Source organism: Alosa alosa, chromosome 6 (assembly GCF_017589495.1).
Source record: "Alosa alosa isolate M-15738 ecotype Scorff River chromosome 6, AALO_Geno_1.1, whole genome shotgun sequence".
In the NCBI taxonomy this organism is placed as follows: Eukaryota; Metazoa; Chordata; class Actinopteri; order Clupeiformes; family Clupeidae; genus Alosa; species Alosa alosa.
This window is the reverse complement of record NC_063194.1, coordinates 18,327,806-18,352,805: the sequence shown is the minus strand read 5'-3', so window position 1 is coordinate 18,352,805 and position 25,000 is coordinate 18,327,806. Positions and strand designations below refer to the sequence as shown.

At 43.4% G+C, this 25,000-nt stretch overlaps 1 long non-coding RNA gene across 1 annotated transcript in view; it reads right to left on the bottom strand.

Annotated features, from left to right (window-relative positions):
• The window catches only part of LOC125296766, a 275,524-nt gene that overhangs the window by 160,840 nt on the left and 89,684 nt on the right, over nucleotides 1-25,000 (bottom strand). Inside the window, exon 5 of the long non-coding RNA XR_007193851.1 lies at nucleotides 1,299-1,469. This is a non-coding gene — a long non-coding RNA (uncharacterized LOC125296766). The remainder of the gene's footprint in view (nucleotides 1-1,298; nucleotides 1,470-25,000) is intronic.

Sequence of the window (25,000 nt, the reverse complement as noted above, 5' to 3'; positions counted from 1 at the left end):
GCGCGTGGAGTGCCTTTAATACAGCAGGAGTATTCTCCTGGGGAAATGCAATCTGTGTCCTCAGAACAGATCCACTGCCTGCGCCTCCCCGGGTGTGAGCCGGCTATCATATTATACTCCCTGCACTCAGAATGAGAGAGAGAGAGTGAGGGAGCGAGGGTAAAAGAGAGAGAGGGGGGAGAAAGTGAGTGAGTGTGGGAGAGGGAAAGAGGGAGCACAATAGGAAATCGCCTCAGCAGCCGGAGATGAACTAGAAGCATATACTCAAAAGATTTGGTGCTCTGCCTCAGTGCTGATCGGCTGGATGAGAAAGACTCCTGATACTCTTGACTAGGAAGAACCCCAGATCTCTAGCTCCCCCAAACCCCACCACCCTCTGCTTCTTCACTCCACCCAAGTACTCCTCCTTCATCTCGTTTCTTAAACATCATTCCCTCCACCTTGGAGGAGAATGAGAGAGAAGAAGGAAAACAGCAAAGCGGCACGAATTCCCTCACAGTCCCGGACTGATCGATGGTGTCTGCTTAAGATGTGGAGCGTGATTAGTCCTTTTCGCCTCAGACAGACCCGAGGTGGGCTGAGTCTCGCCTGTGCAATGCTGAACACATTCATTACCAAGAGCACACACACATACACACACACACACATACACACAAGCCCAAGGAACATCTACAGCTGACTTGTAAATTCTGCCTTCTGGTTCTATCACATGGGCTGAGCTTTGGGAATGAGAAGAGTCCGAAGCACTTTCACTAAGCACATTACGGTTAACGTGACTGATACTTCAGAAGAGTGACACAACTCAAGCAGTGAAAAAAGAGGAAAAAAGAGAAGAAAAAGTACGAAAACGTTCAGCAAAACACTTCACGTCATCATACACTTCACAGATGTTGTACAAATGCACATGAACATAACACTAACACTTCAACAGACATTTTCCCTGTTTTAATTGCTGGTTGCATGTGTACAGATAAATACAGAGATTTAAAAAGCTAAAATACATCAATACTACTACATTGAATGCATGTGTTTGCATGTTTGATAGACTGTCAGTGCACACATTGTGTTTAGTCAGACTGTCTACTGAGCATGCCTGTGTGCATGTGTTTATGTGTGTGTTTCTACTGTAAGTGTCTGTGCATGTGTGTTATGGAAACAGAAAGGGAGAGGATGAGGGAGGGACAGAGAGAGAGAGAGAGAGACAGAGAGAGAGAATAAGAGAGTGCGAGAGAGAGAGAAGTGTGTGTGTGAGTGTGTGTAACACAGAGAGAGGTGGAAAAAAAACAGGGGCTACTCACAGAGGGCTTCCGCTGCTGGTTGTCTGTGCTGCTGTATGGCTCCGTGTCAGAGGTGCATTCTCTGTCGGCTGCTATCCCTGTGCTGGGCTACGGGGTTCTCCCTTCCTCAGCTTGCCAGAGGAGGAGGAGGAGGAGGAAAAGGAGTGGAGGTGTGGACGGGGGGATGGGAGGCTAGAGACGGAGAGATAGAGAGAGTAAAGGAATGAGTGAGTGTGTGAGTGGGTGAGAGAGCACGAGACGGAGAGGGAGAGGGAGAGAGGGAGAGAGAGGGAGAGAGAGGGAGAGGATGCTAGGGAAAGCCTGTGATTGGTCTGACAGTCCAGGAGAGGGAGCGTTGGTCTCAGTGGTGTGCTGGTGTAACCGGTTATGCTTGCGTTTAAGAGCCGCCTGCACAGTATGTCCTCACACAGGTGTGTGGGGAAGCTGTCCACGCTCACGCACACACACACACACAAACAACACACACACACAGGCACACGCACAGACAAGCGCACACACACAGACACGCACACACACACAAAACCATTTGCTGCACATGTCTAACAGTGCTGGGAAACATTGCACAGTGAGACAAAGAGAGTGGAGATAGTGGGTGTGAGATTATAGTATGCAGAGGGACATAAATATGAAAAGATGGAGGTAATCGGGAGAGGAGGGATGGGGGGGACTGAGATCGGTAGAGCAGGAGAGACAGATGCTGAGGCCCTGATGACAGCTCCGAGCAGCTCTGAAGCTTTTCCTGTGCACCTTATAGATGCCAGGTAGTGTGAACTCCCAAAACCACTCTACTTTTCACTTCACTTCCCCTCTACAATTCACACACACACACACACACACACACACACACACACACACACACACACACACACACACACACACACACACAAAGTAGACACATCCACAGTCACACATACACAAGGATATCCACACAAATGAATCACAACAGACTCTGAGGAATTTATATGTATAAACCCACACACACATACTGTACAAACACACACAAGATGTCCACACAAGCACACTAACTCAATATAGTCAGACACAATACACACCCGTGGACAGTGTGTGCATGTGTCTGCCACAGTCACCGTCACACACACACACACACACACACACACACACACACACACCTCTCCTCCTCACCCTCTCTCCCTTTCCCTCTCAATTACCATAGCCCCTGCAGCAGTAGGAGACTTGTCAGTGGCAGGAGATGCTAGAAGGGATGTCAGCCTTAGCCCGAGCTGCTCTTCTTTAACTGGGTGATAATCAGGAAAAACAGCAGCCGGCTTCATTAGGGGGCTCTGCTGACGGCTCTAAATGCTGACTGATGGCTTATAGTGGTGATGGGGGTGGGGGGTGGGGGAGGGGGGGCTGGTGGACGGTGCTGGGCTTGGGGTGGGGTCCGGGTTGGTGGGCGGGCGGGTGGGTGGTTGTTGTCAGAGGATGAGGACAAACTGCAATTACCGACAGCGGGGTCGCAGTGTGGCAAGATGGAGGTCCCATTATGGCCATTAGTCAGAGGCCGCCAGCCTGAGATCAGAGCTCTCTCTGTGTGTGTGTGTGTGTGTGTCTGTGTGTGTGTGGCTACATATGTTAATATGGGCTATATAACTGAATGTGTAAAAGGATGGAGGTTATCTGTGTGTATGTGTGCATGTGTGTCCATGTGTCCATGTGTGTGTGTGTGTGTGTGTCCGTGTGTGTGTGTTTGCATACATGTTTAAATGTATGTACATTACAAGGCACATGGGCACATTCCCACAAGGACAAAGAAGCACACTTTGCATGTTAAGGAAGCACTCCCCTTGTAAGTCATTACAGGACTTGTGGTACAAATGGTTACACAACATTCATTCACTAATAATAATGTTTGTCAAAGCTTTGTAGATCAGTGGCACCACACCACAGAGAGAAAACGTGCACCCAGTAGAAGCCCCACGTGTTTGATATCATCTGTGCACACTTTCCCTTTAAACTCTCAGGGACAGCTGCAGGTCAAATGATTCAAAGATCATTAAAATCTCCCCATTTTATGTGACCCTTATACTGCATATATATATATATATATATATATATATATATATATATATATATATATATATATATATATACCAATAAAATCAATTATTCAGTTTACAGCATGTTCTGTACTACTGTTCGGTTTTAAGCTAAAGTGCTGTGTTTTCTTCTCACATCAACAGTGTGTTTACCCTCTCGCACTCACACCCACAAACACACACGCCAGTCGGAGCTCCGACCGACCCCCATAGTCAGACGCATCGTCCCAGGAACCCTATTCTCCGTCCTCTTCACTCCACCAAATTCAATTAAAAAGAGAAATTGGCAATTAGATCCCTGTTATGATCCTGTAACAATGATCTAATCTGTAATTCATTGGCTGGCTCTCCCGTGGGGGGTCCCGCTTGATGGAGTGTCTCCCAGACTCCTTGGCATTCACCTCCAGCTCCAGCGACTCTCCCCGGCACCCCGCTACCCGTGCCCGACCCGCCACTGGCCTGCGGCAAGAGCACAGCATGACAGTGTGTGTGTGCACACACTCTCTTTCTGCTGCGCACACTCAGATATACATTCACACACACACAAACACACACACACACACACACTCATACACACACCCATATGTTGCATTATTGTATGCATGCATGTGATTCAGCTCCCCTGCTGCCAGTGTCCGCAAAGGGACACAGCAAATAAGTTGTCCTCAAAACACATACACACATACATACACACACACACACACACACACACACACACACACACAAAGAGAAGTGATACCTAACCTCACACACACATAAAAACAAAATCTACTCTCACATTGGGAAAGCCGTTAGCAATTTCCCCCCTTAATTAAATTAACTGCATTCCATCTCGTTAATGAAAGGGGAGATGGGGATGCATAGGGAGGCATACACAGGGCTGCAGGCTAAGAGTCACATTGATGAAGAGGAGTGTGTGTGTCCCCTCCACACATAACAACAAACAGAGGCCTCTGTGTGTATGTGTGTGTGTGTGTGGGGGGTGTATTTCCATGTATGAGAGTCAGAGCAGAATGTGTGTGTGCGTGTGTGTGAGTAAGAGACAGAGAGTGAGTATGGTAGAGTGTGTGTGTGTATGTATTTACATATATGAGAGTCAGAGCAAAATGTGTGTGTGAGTTTGTGTGTGTCTGTGTAAATGCTTGCGTGATTGAGTGTATGCTTTTACACGCGTGTGCGTGTGTGGACAGCTTCAGACGTTTACCGTCACACTCTTCAGTCCAGCCAAGGTCGCAGAGAACGTCTGCAGCTAAAAAGAGCCCGTAGCCAGGCAACACCTCATACAGTACTTTACTGTAGCCAATATTGTCTGATCCCTACACCAGTGAGACCTTGGCCAAAATATAGAGCTTTGAAAGCAAACACACATGCATTAACCTAGACACAAATTACGGTCAGAGATATTTGATTAGCTGTCCCCTGAGATTGAGACGGCAAGAAGCAATTTCCCACCGTGACTCATCACCCTTTGATGAGTAGGCAGTTCTCTAGAGCGCATTGATGAACACAGGTCGCATTGCTCACAACTCGTTTTACTTCACTCTTATGCTTTTGTATTGTTATTTGTCTTGCTGTTGGGTTGCCAACTGTGGACTGACTAATGCACTCACTGAAAGTTACCTTGGCCAAGATAAGAACCGACACCGAGTCGCAGCAAAAGGATTCCATGCCAGTGTCCACTAGGTGAAATAAGAAATGCCAAACATTCCTCTATTATTTGGAAATGAATGAAGTCCACTTCAGCATGTAATGTAATGGGTAAAGACTCCAGCATTCACAGTTGATAATGCATTTCCAGTAGCCACACTGTGGTTAGTAGGCCTGCCTCTGGCTATACTCACTATTCACAATTTACTTGGACACTGAGGAGAACTATAGGTCTATATCTAACTTAGACTGACAATGTTAGTGACAGGACTATTTCACTGTCTATTAAAAAATCATAATCTGACATTTGATCAAATTAATTATCAGGATAATTTTCAGAGTTACCTGGGCATTTTGCATAGCAAATAAATGATAATTCTAATTAAGCCTCAAATAGCTACAAATAAGATGCAGCACAATATAGTATTTACACTTAGTATAGTATGATTTTTTGGAGAATTTCAGTGTCTTAGTATTTGTAGTCAGATGGGGAGACAAGATTCACAAAAACGCACACAAAATTAGACACACACACATGAACACACAAACACAAACACAAACACACACACACACACACACACACACACACACACACACACACACACAGTGATTGCTTGGCTCTGTTCATTTAGCACTTCTAAGGCTGAGATCCCCAGAGGCCACCTATCACATCCAGTTACCGTGGCACCCAGACACATCCAGCCCCACCTGCTCACTCTCACCTCAATCTGCTACAGACAGGGAGCTGCTACGAGCATGTCAAGCACGCACGCACGCAGGCAGGCAGGCACACATGCACACACACACACACACACACACCACACAAATTCAAACACAAACACTGGCACAACAGCATTCAAACACACACATGCACAAATGAAAATATTCAAGTACACACAACAGACTTCTTCTTTAACTTGACAGTTCCCTCATCCACACTGACTCACACACACACACACAAACACACGCGTACGCACACAATCATCGACATTCCACAATCTGCACAGGTGGCTGGTGAGCTGTGGTTCGCAACGACTCTAAATAGCACTCGAACAGCATCCCAGCTGAGCACTGCCAGGGTGGAGGAAAATATGTGAATCATCTTCTAATTGTCCTCTGTGAATCACTCTCCATTCAATGATTTGATTAGTAATTAACTGAGAATTAGCAAAACGAACAGCGTAAACAAGCATGACAGTGAGTGCCAGTGACAATGACAGCCGAAGTAACTGACAAACAGCTATATTACAACATTGCTAAAGAAAGCCGCTAATGACAGGGCCCCCTCTCAGCCACAGTCAAAGATGTAAAGACCACAGACAGGAGGGACAGAAAAAGAGTGATGGAGGGAAAAAGAGAAGAAGGGAGCAAGAATGAAAGAGACTAAATGCAGAAAGGGGGAGAGAAGGCAAAAACTAGGAGGCACAGGGTGGGAGAGGAAAATAATCAATAAGAGAGAGGGAGAGGGAGAGAGAGAAAGAAAGAAAGAAAGAAAGAGTGAGAGTGTGAGAGAGAGAGTAAACCAGACTGAGTGAGTTAGAATGTGAAAACAAGTGACGAAACGGAGACAGAGAATGAGAGCAGAGGAGAATGACAGGCAGAGACAGAGAGGGGGGAGGGAGAAAGAAACAGACAGAAACAGGCAAGACAGAGGTGATGGCTTCAGCCGGCCAGTGATTAGTGTTGGTTGAGGCTTGACTTGTCACAGTTTGACACGGGATGCAATTACGGAGGGGGAAGTTTCTAGGGCCTGGAGGTGACTGTCAGGAATGCTGTCAGATGCTGCGCCTCTCACTCACTCTCTCACCCTGCCCGACCAGGGCCGAGGATGTCACAGGCACTTACTGTACGGCTCCGTCCTCGACAGCCACAACTGACCCCAGCTAAGGGTAGCAGCTGCCACCTCACCTGGAGGAATACTGGTAAAAATGGAGCACACAACTGGCACAGAGATGTGGACTCGAGTCACATATCTTGGACATGAGTCAGGATTTGGATGACTTCAGAATTACTTGACAAAGAATAACTTAGACTTGACTCAGACTTGATGTCTTTGACTTGATATATTTAATAGATAGATTATAGAAATATAAAATTTATTTATCTTGAAAATAGTGTGCTGATATTGGCCATATGATCTGATGCACAGACAAGGCTCTAGTTATTGCATTTGGTTTCAAAGACTACACATGCAGGACCAAAATGGTGATGGTTACAGATGTTGAAGCAACAACATCCAACCTTGCTTAAATCTGCAGTTGGCAAGATTTTTTTGATCATATTCACTGAAACCGACACTATGCTCCAACAGAACAACATAAATCAGCCGGTTTTAGAAAAAAACCCGGCACTTCTACCTCCACCTATAGCCTGTTATTTGTTTTGTAAAAATCCACAGCTTCCGGTTCTTCTGGTCCAATCAGAACAGGGCTGTGTGAGATCTGACTGTCAATCATAGTCTGGTGCAGTCTGGTGCGCACTGATGAGCACAAACTCGATGAGAGGGTGCTCGGTGGTAGTTGGGGAGGGTCATGAGAGTTGTAAACATTAAAAATTTTGGCTAAGTCCCCTCAATCTGTCAGGCTTGCCAACTGCAGCTTTAATAGGGATGTAACGATGCACTGTGAATCAGCTAAAAATTGTTACACACGGGTGAAAATTACAAACAGTTGAGAAAATAATTAATTGCGTATATCACTGTATATATAAATAATAACTTCATAGCTCTTTCATTGTAAAGCACATTTACCAAATACAAAGAGTAGCCTGTAGAAGTAGCCTACCATACACAGCCTCTCCTTGCCCCTGTCTCTCTCTGTCTCAACGGACACACCCCTCCTCAGGACACACATTTAATCCAAACATTCACAATCATGCAAGCAAGGACTGTGGTTGCTAAATTGCTATTGCATCTGGTGTGCCAGTTTGGCTGGTGATCATGTCTGACTTCGCAGAGAGTCTGGCCTAGATCCATAGGCAAACGTTTATTTCCGGGTGGGAGGACACAGTTTGAGGTTTAAAATCACTGGAGTTCCTTTGAACCGCTTTGAACCAATCACTAACAACCGGCGTTTCGTCATACAGAGAAGTTTCTCTGCATCACGCCCATAACAAGCAAGCGTGCATCTTATCAGCAAACAATCACACGTTTCATCTGCGTAACTCTCGTCAAAATGCATCATACAGTGTTTTGTGAATGTACCCAAGTCAAACTTTCATATAAATGCATAAGTACGTCCAAAGCGCCACTTTTAAGCTTGTATGCGTTGTCGTTTTCGGGTGAAATGACCTTTTGAATGGGAATCCTATAGGGCCACTACTTTTTTGATACAATCGGCATTTTTCAAACACTAAGAAGGCTCGATACAACATGAAACTTTGATCGAAGTCTCTACACATGAACTCGAGCATTGAGAACATTGTTGGTGTACACAGAGTTTACTAAAAGAAAGGTTTTGAACAACTCACTTGTTTTTCCTGCTCGCTGCCATCTTGCAAGGAGTGAGTTGTCCAAAATCTTTCTTTTTAGTAAACTATGTGTACACGAACAATGTTCTCAATACTTGAGTTTATGTGTAGAGACACTGATGATGCTTCGATCAAAGTTTCATGTTATGTCGAGCCTTCTTAGTGTTTGAAAAATAGCGATTTTGACGTGACCATGTAGCCTACTAAACTAAAGTTTGACTCGGGTACGTTCGTATTTCAAGTGACAAAATTAAGGTATGACTAAAGTTTAGCTGACGATATAACATCCTACTCGACTGTGACTTCGTTCGTGACTCTCCTGTTAATAGGCTAAACTAGAAAGAGCTAAAATAACTCGCACCAACCTTACTGTATTTGCGCCTTTTATACACATTTGCTCAAAGATTTCATATGTATAAGCCCTTTTCGCTCCCTACGTTGATGTATTCCAAGCGGTCAGCTGCTTCGGGGCGGGGATGTAGTAATTCAAACATCATGCCTGTGTAACGTAATCGGTCTCAGGGACGCTCTCTGTTCGCTGGTTGGTTCGGCTGCCCAACTGCCGAAGTAAACGAGGGTGAATCAACCTATTCCAGACGGAGTACTGTAGGGAAAAGAAATTGAGCGGAAGTACGTAGGCAGGCAGAGGCCAGGCTAGTTAACTGGTGATATTTGCATAAAATCAGTGAATATTCAACAAGACCCTGCCTACTTCTTAAGAGGGCTCTGCTCTGCCTCCATCCCTGAAAGAGGTTCACATTTTTCAGAAGTGTTTGCAAGTGAGACAAAACAATGGATATCGCTGAAAACATCATCAGTTTATGTCTAATACATGTCCATTTAAGCATTATCCACACAAATACGACACATGATGTATGAACGGGAAAAAATAAAATGAAACAATGCACTAGTGATGTAGCTGGGATTCGAACCTTACATGGACAGAAAATCTGAAAATTTATTTCTCCCCCCTTAAAACTTCCACTTGGTTTTGATTGCCCTCAACATTAAAGCCCCCTCGACAAGGGAAGTGGAGGGTAAGATCTTTCCCTATGAATTGGGACACCACTATATGCAAATTAGCGTAGCGAACGTGCTCACCTACATCACGCGCAGCGTCGACGTGTCTACCGGTAGTAGCCTGCTACTATTTTCATTCAGGAACATGAGTACAGTGTCTCGTCACCAGCGATATGCTAATGAGTCCCAGAACGTCCACGCCCTTTTTTAGGAAGTAGGCACTTTGCTACTACAGAACAGTAGGCTACTTCAATGAGCAGGCACCATGCCTAAAAGCTGCTGTGTTGTATTTTGCAACAACAACAATAGGATTTGCAGTTTAGTATTTTGCCACAAAAAGAAAGGGAAGGGAAAAGAAGGGGTTTGTGGCTCCAATCAGAAGAGAAAACTCGATGGGAGGCTGTGGGACCCGCCCTAAATTTGTTTACGCTCATGGCAAACACTTTGTTAGCTAAAGTCAAAGTCAGTCATGCTAAATATGCTAAAGAAGGAATCAATGTTGATATCCTGTGATTACATGTCAAATATGTCTAATCTAATATGAAGGAATGAATGAAAAAAACTTTGCAAACTACTAGGATTTGTGATTACATGTCATAGTTCAGCTCGATATAACACTTGGGTAAAGTTTTTTCACCTAAAAAATGTGTCAAAAACAACACCTATTGCACTAGTGCTATCATGGTTGCACTCCGTTATCAGATATATATGAACGAACACACATTTGATGGGCAGACTCAGATATATAACGCTATTTGAGATATCATGAACAGATATCGAACATCAGATAGCTTCGCGGAGATATTTTCTAACATTAATGTTCAAAACTCAACAGTCCATCAGATGTGCATCAAACTAACATATTCCAACATATTTCGAAATTTTAATACAGTATGCTTATTTGCGACACCCTAGCCCTACATCGTTCGCTTTTAAGCCCGCATCGGTCCTGGCTAAAAGGGTTGAGGGTTAGGGCAAAAATTAACGGGGGTTAGGTATTGGGGGTATTGGGCCCCTAAAACATTCTTTGTTACTCACAGGTGGTTTCTATTTTAAATTTGCTAATAGGGAAAAGTGTGTATGCAAAAATGTCAACACACCTAAATAGGGTATATCAATTGATTTATTTTAGCCTATTTGCAGAGTATTCATTATGGCCTGTTATTTGGAATTATCATTCTCTCTTCTTCTTTCCTTGCCTTCTTTGAAAGGCCCCTCTGCCTATCCACTCTTCAGGATAAACTGTTAAACTCACTTTTTTTTGCATGGCTTCATGGCTTTAGTTAATTTTCCAAATAAATGTAGCTAGTTTTAATCTGCCACTGATACAGAATGTCTCTCTATGAATGATGATGGCTTACTTCGGATTGAAGGTAAGGTACGGTGTGGTGCGTGCTTCCTTAATTAGTTGTTCGGTTGTTGGTTGATAAATAACATGCGGTTGCGTTTTCGTTTTGAGACAGTCAGATGCACTCATAGACAGTAGCCTAATCTGCCTCAATGCGCAGATCTCATAAATGTAATTTAAAAATTCTGAGTAAGAATCAGAAGGGAAGCAGATGAATATTTAGCACGAGAAAAGCATGTGTGGAGAGTGAGTCGTTTTGAAATAGTCAGACGTGCAGTGCACATAGACATAGACAGTAGTCCTTCAGCCTAATGCACTGATATCGTTGTGACTTGAATTTGAAGATCTCTTGTATTTTGTTTTGTTTTTCGTTTCATGTAACCAAATCAGAACTGCTTGCATCTATTAACCTAGCTCATTGTTGAACAACATACTGTATAACCTATGGTAGGCCTACCCATAGATAGAAAGGCCACTGCTTTTGAACTAAAAGTTCACTTCTTCTCGTCCACACCTAGACACTAGACACACTAGACACCTAGCCCTTGAGCAAGGCACCTAACCCCTCACTGCTCCCCGAGTGCCGCTGTTGTTGCAGGCAGCTCACTGCGCCGGGATTAGTGTGTGCTTCACCTCACTGTGTGTTCACTGTGTGCTGAGTGTGTTTCACTAATTCATGGATTGGGATAAATGCAGAGACCAAATTTCCCTCACGGGATCAAAAGAGCATATATACTTATACTAGACGTCGTCACACCCTCATCTGAATAGATTGTTCAGGATTGGTTGATGAGTGTGTGCGTTGTTCACGTTGTTACTGAGAGGTAATGAATATGGTGAACATGTGGTGAATAAAAAGAAAAAAATAATGGAGCTCTAGTGTGCGGACTTCTTTGTAATTTTTATAATAATGAGAAGAAAATACCTTTTAACTAACATTTTCCCTGTGGGAAACACTGAATGCAGCTTATTTAAAAATAATCACATTGTGAACGTAAAATCGTGAATCGTATCGAATCGTGAGTTGAGCATATTGTTATATCCCTATTGCTTAACACATGAGGCAGCATAGGACCAGAATATCTGTATAGTAATCTCCATAACCCATGTCTTGACTTGGGACTTGACTCATCATCTTGTCTTAAGACTTACAGGGAGGCTACCCTGGGCAGGTCAGTGTTTCCTCTATGTTTATTTCAGCATGGCAGCCCCCCACGGTTTAATTAATACCGCCACGGTATCAGAATCAGGGCAGACGCACATTTGCTTTTTAAATAATCCTGCGACGTATCCTCCCTTGTTGGCTGCTGCTCACATTGAAATTTAACAATAAGTAGCCTAAACTAGTCAGAGGTTATTATGGCCCGTCCAGTTTCAGTTCACATATTACATATTGTATTGATGTAGCCTATTTAAAGCATTAACTTTCTTCTCAGTGTTTCCTCTTCATTTAGCGGTGCTACTGCTTCAGAATTAGGGGGGACGCAAAATATTGTCCAGAAGCATAGTAGGCTAAATGCCCTCCGCTGGCTGCTGAAAATTGCAGTTTATGAATAAACAGCAATGCTAATCCGAGGTACCTGTCTAGTTTTATTCCATAAATATATTGTTTTTATAGACGTTAGTGGCATGCGCTATCAAGAGCTTCCATGTGCTACGTATGTTTGTCAACATCGCAAAAACTACAATTTTCGCACAACTTGGTGGAAAGGTGTAGCACAGGCCAAGGAAAACCCATTAATTTCTGAAGCTGATCGGATAAAGTATTTCCCATATCGTAGTCTATAGGCCTAAGCTCGCTCGCAACAACAGCAAAATGAAACTGGAGAGGATGTCTCCGCGAAGACACCACTGTTACATTAGATCGCGACTCAATCGTAGTCGACGCAGTAAAAAAACTGCTGGTAGTAACGAAGGTAAATTGCAAAACATTTTGTATGCACTCGCGGTGATTGCCTAGTAGGCCTAATGTGAATCGCGGACTATAAAGTAAAGGAGATTTGCACCAAATAAAGGCAGTGTTGTGGGTTGTGTTTTTACAACGTGTTGGCACAAAACTTAATTTCTGTCATAAATGAAGTAAGCTAAGCGTTTCTACATTGTCAACGTGAACTACTGGTATGTTCAAGCGTTCAAGTGACAATGTGGTTTAATGCATGGGTTAACCTGACGTGCGCTGACCGCCACTGTTTTAAAAAAATCTAGTGGAAACACTGCAGGTAACTGAAGCGTTCCATTCATTGAGCGACTACTGCAACAATCAATGGAACTGGCTATACCAGATGTGATAGTGGTGCGTACATTGGAAACATTTAGACCAGCCTTCTAAAACTATTTTCACGCTCCGCGAACGGAATGTTTCAGTTGCAGACCAGGTGTAGCCTGGGCCTTACTTGCTACTTGTCAATCACTGACTTTGTCCCACCTCTGGAGATTGTGAAGATTGGAAATGGAGCCGAAAGGGAGCCAGAAAGGGCGTGGGAGAGAGAGGAGCCCGATGATGGCTGTTTAACATCAAGCAGCTGCTCTCGAGGAGTCATTATACAGGCCTGTTTCATCTCTCTACCTTTCCCTCATTTGTTTTCTCCCTCTGCTGCACAACCCTTCTCTCTGCAAGACAAAGACACCAATTCAGCAATGCTTTCACTATGTGCTTTCCCCTGCACACTCTCTGTCTCTCTCTTCCCCTCACGTCAGCCAGAGTGTGTCAGTCGCCCCGCAGTGTAAGTAAGCTCTTTAAGGCCTAAGGCAAATTACCTCTGCAGGATGCCGGTCACTCTTTCTCTTTTCTCTCCTGTCCCCTTGTCTCTCTGGCACTCCACCTCCCCACCACACCACCATGCCTCCCCTCCTCCTCTCAGCGTTGCTTAGACTACGTTTACACGAAGCAGGGTATTTTCCTAAATGAATATCTGGCCATCTACGTTTGCAAATAAAACTGCATTTACACGAGACCGTTTTTTTTTTTTAAATGTGTTTACACGAACCCGTGTACATACATGCTGTCATGAGCACGCCAAACCACAGTGGCAGTCTAACGATAAGCTCAAGCTCACATTAACCAATCAGAACCCTGAAAAGTCGCACGTGAGAACATGTAAATGTAAACATCGGTCGCACATTTGGTGTACTTCTGTCGCATACTGTGATGTTGGCTGCCCAAAACTCCGTTTACCACAGTTTACAACCAAACGCATAAACAAAGTTTTCAGAAAAAATCACTTTGGCCAGAGTTTTTTTGGATAACCGTTTTACGGGGCGAATTTTCCGTTTGCGTCTAAATGAAAGGCTCAAACGTAGGGAAATGTCTTCGTTTATAAAAATACACATGCTCGTGTAAACGGGGTCTTAATGTGGTTGAGGCTGTGACACCCTGCACAGATTCTTAACACCGAGTCTTGTGGTCCTCCAGCTGCATTATCTGGGTGGTTCTCAGCAGTTTACCACCCCTGCAGCCCCACAGCCACACTGAGACCAATCACAGCTTCGGTCCACCATTTTCAGATGTGGATGGACTGGTTTTATTTTTTTGCTATTATATCCTTCCTTTCCTTGTCTGGTGCCCCCCACCCCGGAGCACCCACCTCATCCTTTTCTTCATCTCGCTCTCTGTCATACCCTGCTCGTCATCTGTCTCCCTCTGTCTTTTTCAATCCCCCTCTCAATATATCTCTTACTCTCTTTTGCACATAAACCTATTTTCCAGAAAATGTGTTTGTGCTGAACAAAGACTTCCAGACTGCCATTGAGGGGCTTGAAAGCCGATGCCTGCGGGGCCATTAGGTGCCATTTTCCACTTCAGACATTTATTTTGGTCCAGTGTCTGGATGGGCTGTAAAAGGCTGTGACCTATCTATGGAAAACGTCAGACAGCAATATGGATGGATGGAAAGATGCACCTTGCTTGATGTTTTGAGTGGACATTGGAATTGATTATGCGAAATCTGTGGTCATGGGTAGTTGGTCAATTACAGGTAATTACAGTGGTCCCGATCATCTCTAAGAGAGGTTCTGTTATTAATTCCAGGGAAGCAGAGGGACTATATCATAACCACTATAGTTCAGACAGGCTAGTGTTACTTTGACGCTTGAGTACATTTCTGACAAATTGTATCTTAAAGCCTGTATCATGTGTGTTCAGAAACGTTGCACTGTGTCCGAGGTACAGTGATGATGCTTTACCATATTTTTCCCAGATATATTTTATTATCAATTCATTTTTAAGAAATTGTTCAGTAGAAATCTGAAGCATAGGCTCAATCTCTGAACAAGCAGAGACTAGTCCACTTTAACAACTGAAAGAGGAGCCCCACTAGCACCAAAGGCAGGTTTTCACAGTGAGTCAAGTGTGTGGAGAGAGAGTGTGGGAGTGGGCATGTCCCCGGTCACCCTGGATGCTACACCAGCGATGCCTGTTGTGCTGATGCCACAGCAGCCACCCTGTTCCTGCTGCCCTTTAACAAAGCCCCTCACTGCGAGAGCACAGTGGGCAGCCCCCCACTGGTCTCTGATCCCATTTCACAGCCAAACACCTCAGCCATGACTTCCCTTCCCTTCATCCTCTACCTCCCTCCCTCCTTCCCACCAGCCCGACCCCCCAATTATAGGAGGAGAACAAAGGCTAATTAGATCTGGTCTGATCACTGAGGGGTAAATTATTTAACACCACCGACTGAACTCGCTCTTCCTCCCGCTTTCTCGACCAGAAAGTTTCCTCTCTTCCCTTCAGTCCTTCTCTCTCCTGCCTCGCCCCTCTCTTGTCAGCAGCTCTCCCTTTCTCTCTCTCTCTCTCTCTCTCTCTTTCTTTTTTTAATGACGCCCTTACTGCTCCTCACTTTCATCTTTTAAGTGATAGAGATGCCTCAGCAAGTCAAGACTCTAGTTTAGGGGTCTACATCAATTAAACATGTCTGAACTACAGGTTGTCAGCAGTTCACAACGAAATGAGATTCAGATGAGCTGGAACACTGACAGGCCAAAAAGGCCTTTGCATGTCTTATGGTTCTCCGTCTGAGATCTAAAAAATGAAAGGCCTGTTTTCAGTCCTGTCAGTTTGAAATTGACCTACTTTAAATAAAACTTCACAAGGTAATTGGGACCTCTGTATGACCAACAGGATCAGGTCATTTGTATGTATCTTGAATAGTTTTCAGTCATATTCATAAAACACGGACACATTTGGTCAAAAGCAGAGGTGTAAAAGTCCGGCTTCAGAAAGTAAGAGTCGTACCATGTATTGGTTCTACCTGGGGCTTTAACACAGGTGATTTCACTAAGGCCACTCGTAACCAGGTATTTTTGAAATGGAGATTTTTTTTATGTGTTTTGGCTAGTCTGGCTTTCACCAGACCAAGCTCAATCTTTTAAGATTGAACATTGGTCTGGGGAGTCCGCTATGTATTTTCTACTGCACAAGAGGCGTGATCAGCGGGCATAGTTCAAATGACTGTACGCAAATGGATAGTCATTCACCCGATTGACCCAAACTCCGACCAAAGTGTTTCACTCTGTTTCAGTGTTTGCGTGTGGACAGGGGAAAACTTTTTCGCTCTGAAACTGGACTTTTACACCTCTGCTCAAAAGGGATTTTGGTCAAAAAACAAAAAAAGAAGAACAGCAGAACATGCACTGATTAAAGGCTGGCTAGCATGCTAATTCGCGTCTTTTGACAATATAGTTGGTGATGTTGTCCTGGCAACTAGTTGGAATGGCAGGTGTGTTATCGCATGACATTACATTGTGAAAATGAATCTGAAAATGATACCAGTATTAGCTGCTTATGAAAAACATGCTTCAACAGAAAGTGGCAAACTATTGCATACTGTCTATTTATTGTGCCATTAAGGGCAAATGCCAATACAGCGTCCTCGTTCATTTAAATGAAGAGTGTGCCCTCTTTTAGGATTTGCATGTGAGATTGCATGCCATTCCTGGACATTTGCACATTATCATAAGGGACTCATAAAACACTGTTACATAAATGATAACTGTTGCTTAAATCTAAAGATAATTTCACCTTGCATAAAGCCTGTGTGGGCAGGACTGTCTTTGTTGAATATTTCCAAACATGTTGAGCCACACATGCAGGTCATAAGTGGGCATATGGAACCACTCGTAAGATTAAGGCAAGTGATTGTTTCATATATTATTGTTTGTTTTTCAATGATTGGTTTAGATAGTTTCCCATTCCACATGTTTGTTGTCTGTGAATCTAGGTTGTACACAGAAGAATAAAACATAAACACATCATCATCAAAAGAAGTGACATCGAAGCAGACTTTTTCAAATATTTTTTTCTATATACTGCCTCTGGTCCATGTTGATTTTCACAGGCTATTACATGTGACATAGCTCACAATCACACAGTAATTGGCTGTCAATGTACCCAAGTTTCAAAACCACAACAACACTATGTAAACAATGTTTACAACACGTTGTCATGGAGACAAACTACAGAACAGAGACTCGCCACCCTGATGCTCGCGATCATTAACCAAGTTGTTGGCATTTAAAGAAGTCCGTTCCCTCTTTCAATGGGTCTCTTTATCGATCTGACCAGACTCTTTTTAAGTGTGTCTCTGCATCAGGGTGAATCATGGCTCCTGTTACAAAAGCCCACACAGACAAGCCCTGACTAACAGTGACGTTGTGACGGAGAGGAGGCAAAGAGAAGAAGAGCTGGATAAGACAGCAAACGAAAATGCAAAGGTGGTAAAAAAAAACTGATTGTATCAGATGCAAATAAAAACAGCTATTATCACAAAAGTTGCAGCGGTAGTGAATATTGAAAAATGCCTAGCAAAATAGATAAGTAGAATGTATACCATCACTGTGCTAACAATAGATTACTGGACTTTGTACTATTTCAAGGAAAACATTTCCTATTTTGAAAACGGCAAAGCTATCTAAAATTGAATGGTTCTCTTCACACTACATTTTAGATTAGGTTGATTGATGTCACAAACATTTTCAAAGGTATCTCATGAGAGTTTCCGCCACAGCTCAGGAGATGGCAATATTTTACATAAAGACAGATATGTGCATCAGAGACCAAACAGACCAAAGGACAGCCACCTCCAGCTGCTGACTTATGGCTTTCTGATGACTCACACACTGTCTGAGCCCGAGCTGTCTATGTGATGAGCTGCCCTCTTGAGTTGTTTCAAACACCATTACATTTGGATCCAATTAGATAAATGGTTTTATACGGCACAATGCAAAAATAGCTCAACATGGCAGCAAAAAATAGCTCAACAGTGGCTAGTGGATACAGGAGAGGGAGAAAGAGAGAGAGAGAGAAATGGTGGATGGAGGAGTGAAAAACATGACGGGGTTGTGACGAAAGAGGGAGTGGAGGCCCAGAACACCTCGGCGGACTAGCTGTACTCATTCTCCAGGGAAATTGCATCACGTATCGATCGGCGTTCCCTGCCCCTAATGGACGCAGAGGGTGGAAGTGCCGGTGGCAATTGGGAACTGGCTGGGAGAGTAACAAGGAGTCATTAAGGCATAAAACCCAGGTTAGGCACCCAAGGACCTTCTCCTGAACCTCTGTTCACAGCACAAGCTGTCTGAACACTGAGCCTGTGCGTGTGTGTGTGTGTGTGTACTGTATGTATGTCTCTCTCTCTATGTGCCTGCGTGTGTGTGTGTGTGTGTTTTGGTCATCTGTGTGCAAGAGACGACTGAAGGCTAGATTAGGTCAGCACCAGGGACCAGCAACAGCCAACAAAAACATTTATCTCCATTACACCCATCCACTGGCCAATAAAGAGCGGAGACAGACAATCATTCTGCATTACACCCATGACTATAGCACTTTACATTTTCTATCAGTTTAACACACTCCCTTGGCCATCTTACAATCCAACATCCATTTTTTTAGAAACACACACATTCTGTCTGACGGGCCTGCAGATGGGGTTTTAGTGCTGAGGGATTGTTTTCCCTCCTAACATAAGCGGCGATGGTTGCAGGCCTTCCTCGAGGGCTCAACAGCCAACCTACCCAATCAACAGGGTCAGACCAGATGCCCAGTTCACCTGGCCACAGCCATTATCACACAGTGTTGTTGCCCATTGCTCCACCATGGTACAGGAAAGACAAATCATGTCATTATAATTTAGGAGGGTTTGTTTTCGAGAGTGCTGTCTTTGGCTAAAAATATCCAAAATGTCCACTGTGGCAGACCTTGTATATAAATATACTGTCGATTTTTTTTTTCTGAGTTGTTTACCCAACAGCCTCAGGCTAATGTATTGCAATCTTACTTCATGTGTTACCATTTCACTGGCTTCATAGATGTCACATAGAAAAATGTGTTCAGTATTGTTTAAAGGTGCATAAAGTCTCTTTCAATAGACATTTTCAGTGTTTCTTCTCATCCCTAATTGTACGTTATCATTTTATTGTTGTTTCAGAGTGACAGAGTATCAAGGTTATCATTTTGTCTGTTTCAAATTCAGAGTCTCAACAACCATTGGTAACATCAGCAATAACAGTTGCAACTCTATCAGAATGCACCAGAAACAATCCACTGCGAGTTCTGTTGGAAGTTTTTTGACAAGCACTAACATGTAATGCAAAGCACCTTCAGAGAGTTGACCTCTGAAACCAATCATTCCAGACAAATGACAATGTAATCAAACAGATAAATATAGCCTCTAATTGTCTCAATTTGCAAACAACATACAGTCGGACTTCTGTGATAAACATAATTTAAGATGTTAAAGTGTAACTCTGGAGTAAAAACAACCCAGGGTCTATTTACGGTAGTTAACAACTTCAAACTTTTGATTGAAAGCAAAATGACATTCATTGGTGACGTTTTGAGCAAGACCATTTATTTGCATTATAACTGAATGGACTTGGAATGGAAGTGATGCTAAAAGGACAAGGTGCCACATCACTATTTTATACCACTAACAATGCTGAAAATATAATTACACTTCTGTGGTAGTGTGGTGATGGTTTCTACAGACAAACCAAAGTATTGTGTACAAAGAAGTTTTAACAAGACCTGTTTCTGTAGGAAGAAAATTCCATGGCTTCCTGGTCTGGTATCGTCAAATCAGCAGGTACGTTCGATCTTTCAGCACAGATCTGGCTTAATCTTTCAATACAAGCATGCCTTAGATTTATCCAGATCTGCGCAGCACTACATTTTATCGAATGGACCGCATAAATAGACCCTAGGTTGTTTTTACTTCGGAGTTACACTTTAAGTGTGACCATTAACTATGTATTCTGAAGCCAACTCTCCAGCCGTAAGACAGATATCCATCCAGTGATGTCTTCTTATTTGCCAATAAAGAAATTATTTAAATCTTAATACACCGCTAAATCTTTCAACAATGGGCCGTGGTATAATTTTGCTATGAATGCTATGCCATGAATCTGCTAAACCTGCTATAACCATAATCAGAATTTTAATAGATGCGTCTTTTTTAAGACATTATTTTTAATATACAAGGATATCACATTATGAGATCAACAAGGACAAGGAATTCGGTTGAACATGTTTAAAAACTATGTGGATAGAGGAACTGGTTGATAATCTCAGTGTGGGTTCTTTTCCAGAAGCAGCTAGGTTGATATGAATTCACACTGACTAAATGACCTTGAAACGTCACAGTGATGTTTCAAGTGATATTCTGCAGTTAAATCAGCAGAATATCACATTGACTGTTTACAGTTTACCATTTACTTTTAAAGGTCTTGATTGGTATTCAGGCATTATAGTACCGATAATAGCAGTGTACATGTGCATGAGTTACACAAACGTTTTGCTAATCCTCTCTATTTAGATGACCTTTTAAAGCATGCTGAAGGTAATTGAGCACAGATGGAGCTTGGTCCATTTTAATTACAACATTCACAAGGTGCAGGGAGGGAAAATGGTGCCCAAGCCTTCATGGCCACCCTGCAGCACATCAAAGTCACATTCATTCATGAAGTACAAGTGAGCAATCCTTGCATTAGTCATGTACTTTCAGTTCTTTTGTGCAAAGCATTTGAAGGAAATACAATACAAATTAACTAACAGCGACAAAATCTGAGGGCAAATCTTTTAAGAGCCATTTGTGTTTAACGTGAGGTCACTAAAATAACAAAAAAATTAGAAATTATAGCATAGCATTTTTTTTTCAGAGAGCTACTAGGGAAGTGTACTGTGTCAATAATGCTGCAATAGTTACAATAATACAGGGGCACAGGACTACAGAAGACACTGAATACAGTTGTTAATTTAATATAATGTAATTCTATACATTTGACCTTCATAAGAATATTTGTTTTCTGAAGGAGACTTTAACTAATTTGCTATATTGGATCAACCATCTTCAAAACACCCATACTAGTCCACCTGGTAATCATGAAGATGTACAAAAAAAAAATATATATATATATATATATAAATGAAACAAGCTTGCTCGTGCTTAGTGAACATTCATTACTGTAAAACCCATTCCTGACCTGTTGTTACTCAATCAAAACGGAGAATTAAAGAAATTTGCCTCATGAGTCTCATGGAATCACATGGAATCACTCAGGACAAGATGCACCGCCCCTGTGTCTAGAAGTGGAGATGATTTTGATTTGCTCCCATTTGGATAATAAGTGCAGTGGCTATTGAGTGATCTTGCGTCTAGTGACAGACAGCACGTCAATCTCTGCCAGAGACATGGAAATTTCTCCCCTGACACATACCGTCCTGGAGAGACACTGAGCCTGAATGAGAAACAGGCTTGGGAACAACCAGGGAGCTCAGGCTGGTCTTAGCTTTCAGCCTTGGGCACTGACCTGGTATTCCTTCAGCTCACTGTCACGGATGAGCTGAAAGTTTAGCATTGTTTTAGCCCATGTCAATTATTCATTCTTTGAGTATTATGTGTATTTCCAATGCTAGCTATGTGAGAAATTAATTTGGCTTCTACGCTTAAGCTGTCACTCTTTGAGGCACATTCACAAGCACTATATCCATTCAAACCTATGTATACTTTTTGATGTTGGTATAATGCAGGTTTTAGCCTCTGTTATCACTGTAATAATATTTTATGGGGTTTTTGTTTTTCTGTGAGTTTCAAATCTCAAATAATTCTGCTATGTCACCATGACTGGAAATAAAATGATCAAATTGTGTCGAAAATATGACAATTCATAAAAAATCAATAACTATTAAATACATAGTATATATTGAAACTGCTTACTGAGCATTTCTCTATTCTCATTTTAGATTGTGACTGATTCAATGAAATAGAAAATAATTATTAATATAACATATTTCCTGATCACAACCAACACAAATTAACACATACAAACAAACAGGCAAACACATATAACTGAGAGGCTATTCTCTAAATGGAAAAGCAATGCTAATTTCTCAGTGCAGGAGAATGCATTCTCCTGCCCTAAGGATACAATTGCCAGAGCTCCCCTGAGTGAAAACCCTGATCTGAAAGAAGTGCATTGAAGGAGAGAGAGACAGGGAGAGACGGGGTGGGACAGAAAGAAAGACAGAGGGAGAGAAAGAGTGATAGAGATAGAGAGACCAAACAAGAGAGAGGCAAGGTGACAGATATGGAAAGGGAGAGAGTGAGAAAGAGACATACACCCAGAAAGGTAGAAAACGAGAGACGGGGTGATGGGGATTAGGGGAAATATAGAATGCGTGAGGGATGAAGGACAGAGATAGTGAGGGATATGAGGAAAGAGAGGAAGAGAGACAGAGAGAGAGAGCTCTCATTATTTCTCCCTAATTGCCCACAAGTGACCCTCCCTGCCTGGTCTCTGCAGCCCAGTGCAGTGCCTCATTACGGGGAAGCAGTCTCCTCCTCAGTTCTCCCAGGAGGGAGGCATAAAAAGGCCATGAAAGGCCTCCACTGACAAGGCCGAGCAAGACGGCACCAATTAACACGCTTTCCTCCCACCACTGAAAATCCCACAAACCCACTCACCTGTCCCCATCTCAGCGTTCTGTCTCCGGCTTGCACCTATCGCAGAACGGCTCAAAACATCTAGTGTCAGGTATATTGCTGAGGTTAAACGGGCTATTTTAAATCAGTTTAGGAATGGATTCGGTTGGTTGTGCCATGCGCCAAAGGTACTGGGCTGTTGAGAACAACCAACGTCAATTGATATGTATTTTACTCTCTTCCTAAGTCGTACTGTACAACGTTGGTAAAACATGAGGCCCAGGACCTACCAGGTTTGATTCACCACACGCATCATACAGGCTCCTGTACATTCCTAAATTTGGCAAAGATCTGAACTGAAGTTAAGAAAGGAGCAGCTGTCAACAAATGTTGTTGGCAATTCACATGATTTTATCATGCAAAAAGTATGACAGAGAAGGTCAGAGTGTCTTCATGATTTTGAAGGCATTCTGAATGTATGTGACTGAGAGCATAAAGCAGCCAAATTGTACACTCACACGCATAGGGGGGACAAATATGTGATGACCCTGGACAACGGGTCCTGAAGAAATACATGTGGTGTGACCTGGCTAAGGCGAGACTTTGAAGCCCCCATAATAAAAGCAGCCATGTGGTCTTCACGTCTCCGTTTGAGCCCTGATAATCAGAGTAAAATAGATGGTGACTGGCTTTCCCTTGTGTAAAATTCCACAAAAGGTGTGCAGTTTCTCTCTACCTCCCTTTCTCTCACACACATTCACTCTCTCTGCTACGGTCTGCCTTTTGTCCTCCACCTCTCTCTCTCTCTTTCGCTGTCTCACATCTCTCCCTCTTTCTGTACTCTCTCCCTCTCCCTCTCCCAGACACTGGCTGGTGAATAAATGACCCAGTCAAGGTGAATGCTCAGTGTCAGACCCAGAGATCATCACGAACCAACCTCCGGTAACCTTGCCGGAGCATTCTCTGTTCTCTGTCTTTTCACCTGGAGGACCTCATTTCCTTTCCCAAGGCTCAGCGCATTCAAGCTGATCCAGCCCAGGCTTTTGCCTCTGAACAGAACTGACCACTGAGTCGCACTCAAGCAACACACTGTCAATTATGAAAGCTGGAAAAAGGAGGAGCGGAAAAAAAGCAATAAAAAAAAGTCAGTCTCCTCGTGCCCTTGACAGTTTGAATTTTCTTCAAGGTCAGTCTGGTTTTTGAGGAAAATAAAACAAAACTTAGGAGTAAAATCAGGAGGGACATACACACATGCATGCACACACACACCCAATGGCACAGCAACAAGCACATATAAATGCTTGTTAAAGGTAAATAGTCATCCCTGACATAGGAAGACAATGATATGTTATGATAGTGGTGAGCCCCACATTGTTAGGGAGACTGAGACAGACCATACACTCAGGGTGCTGAGGGAGCTGGGTGAAGCAGAGGTGCTGATTGGTCTCCAGTTTCCAGTGTCCAGCAATATGTGTGTGTGTGTGCATACCTGAATGTGTGTGTGTGTGTGTGTGTGTGTGTGTGTATACCTGAATGTGTGTGTGTGTGTGTGTGTGTGTGTGTGTGTGTGTGTGTGTGTGTGTGTGTGTGTGTGTGTGTGTGTATGCCTGTAGGAGAAGGTCAGAGGAGGATAGAAAAGTAACGAGGTGTGAAGGGAAGGCATCGTCCTCAGCTCCCAGGTCCTGGGAGAAGGCACAAGCAAGGTGCTAATGCAGATGCCAGTGCGCTGGCTGCCTGCATTTTACAAATTACACTTTTTTTTTCCAGGAGAGAGAAAACAAACCTGCAGGGAGTGGCACAATCGTGCCAAGCCGCATCGACGTGTTAACCAGGGGCAGTCTGTGACACCCATCCTGGGAACAGTAAATGGTAATTTACCCACACAAAAGTGAACAAGATGCACATAGCAATGCAGTGGGTACAAATATTGCTCAGGGACAGGCATGAGCTGTGTGCAGGGGGAGAGATTACTTATGTGCATTCAGGATAACCTCCCGTATGGCTATTTGGAGGCGGGGGTGGGGGGTGATGGGCAAGGACAAAGGCGAAAGGGGACCACACATCATTGCAAAACCTGTCAGCCTCAGTCGGCTGCCAATCGTGCCTGTGTGGGAGAGACTTCATGGTTCTCCCGACTTCAAAAACGCCCTTCAGAGTGCCCATTATGGCCTGCATGGGAGAAGAGGTGGCCGCTGTCCACACAACATTGTCCCATCTGAGCAGGTCACCAGGAGGCTCAGTTACCTGTTT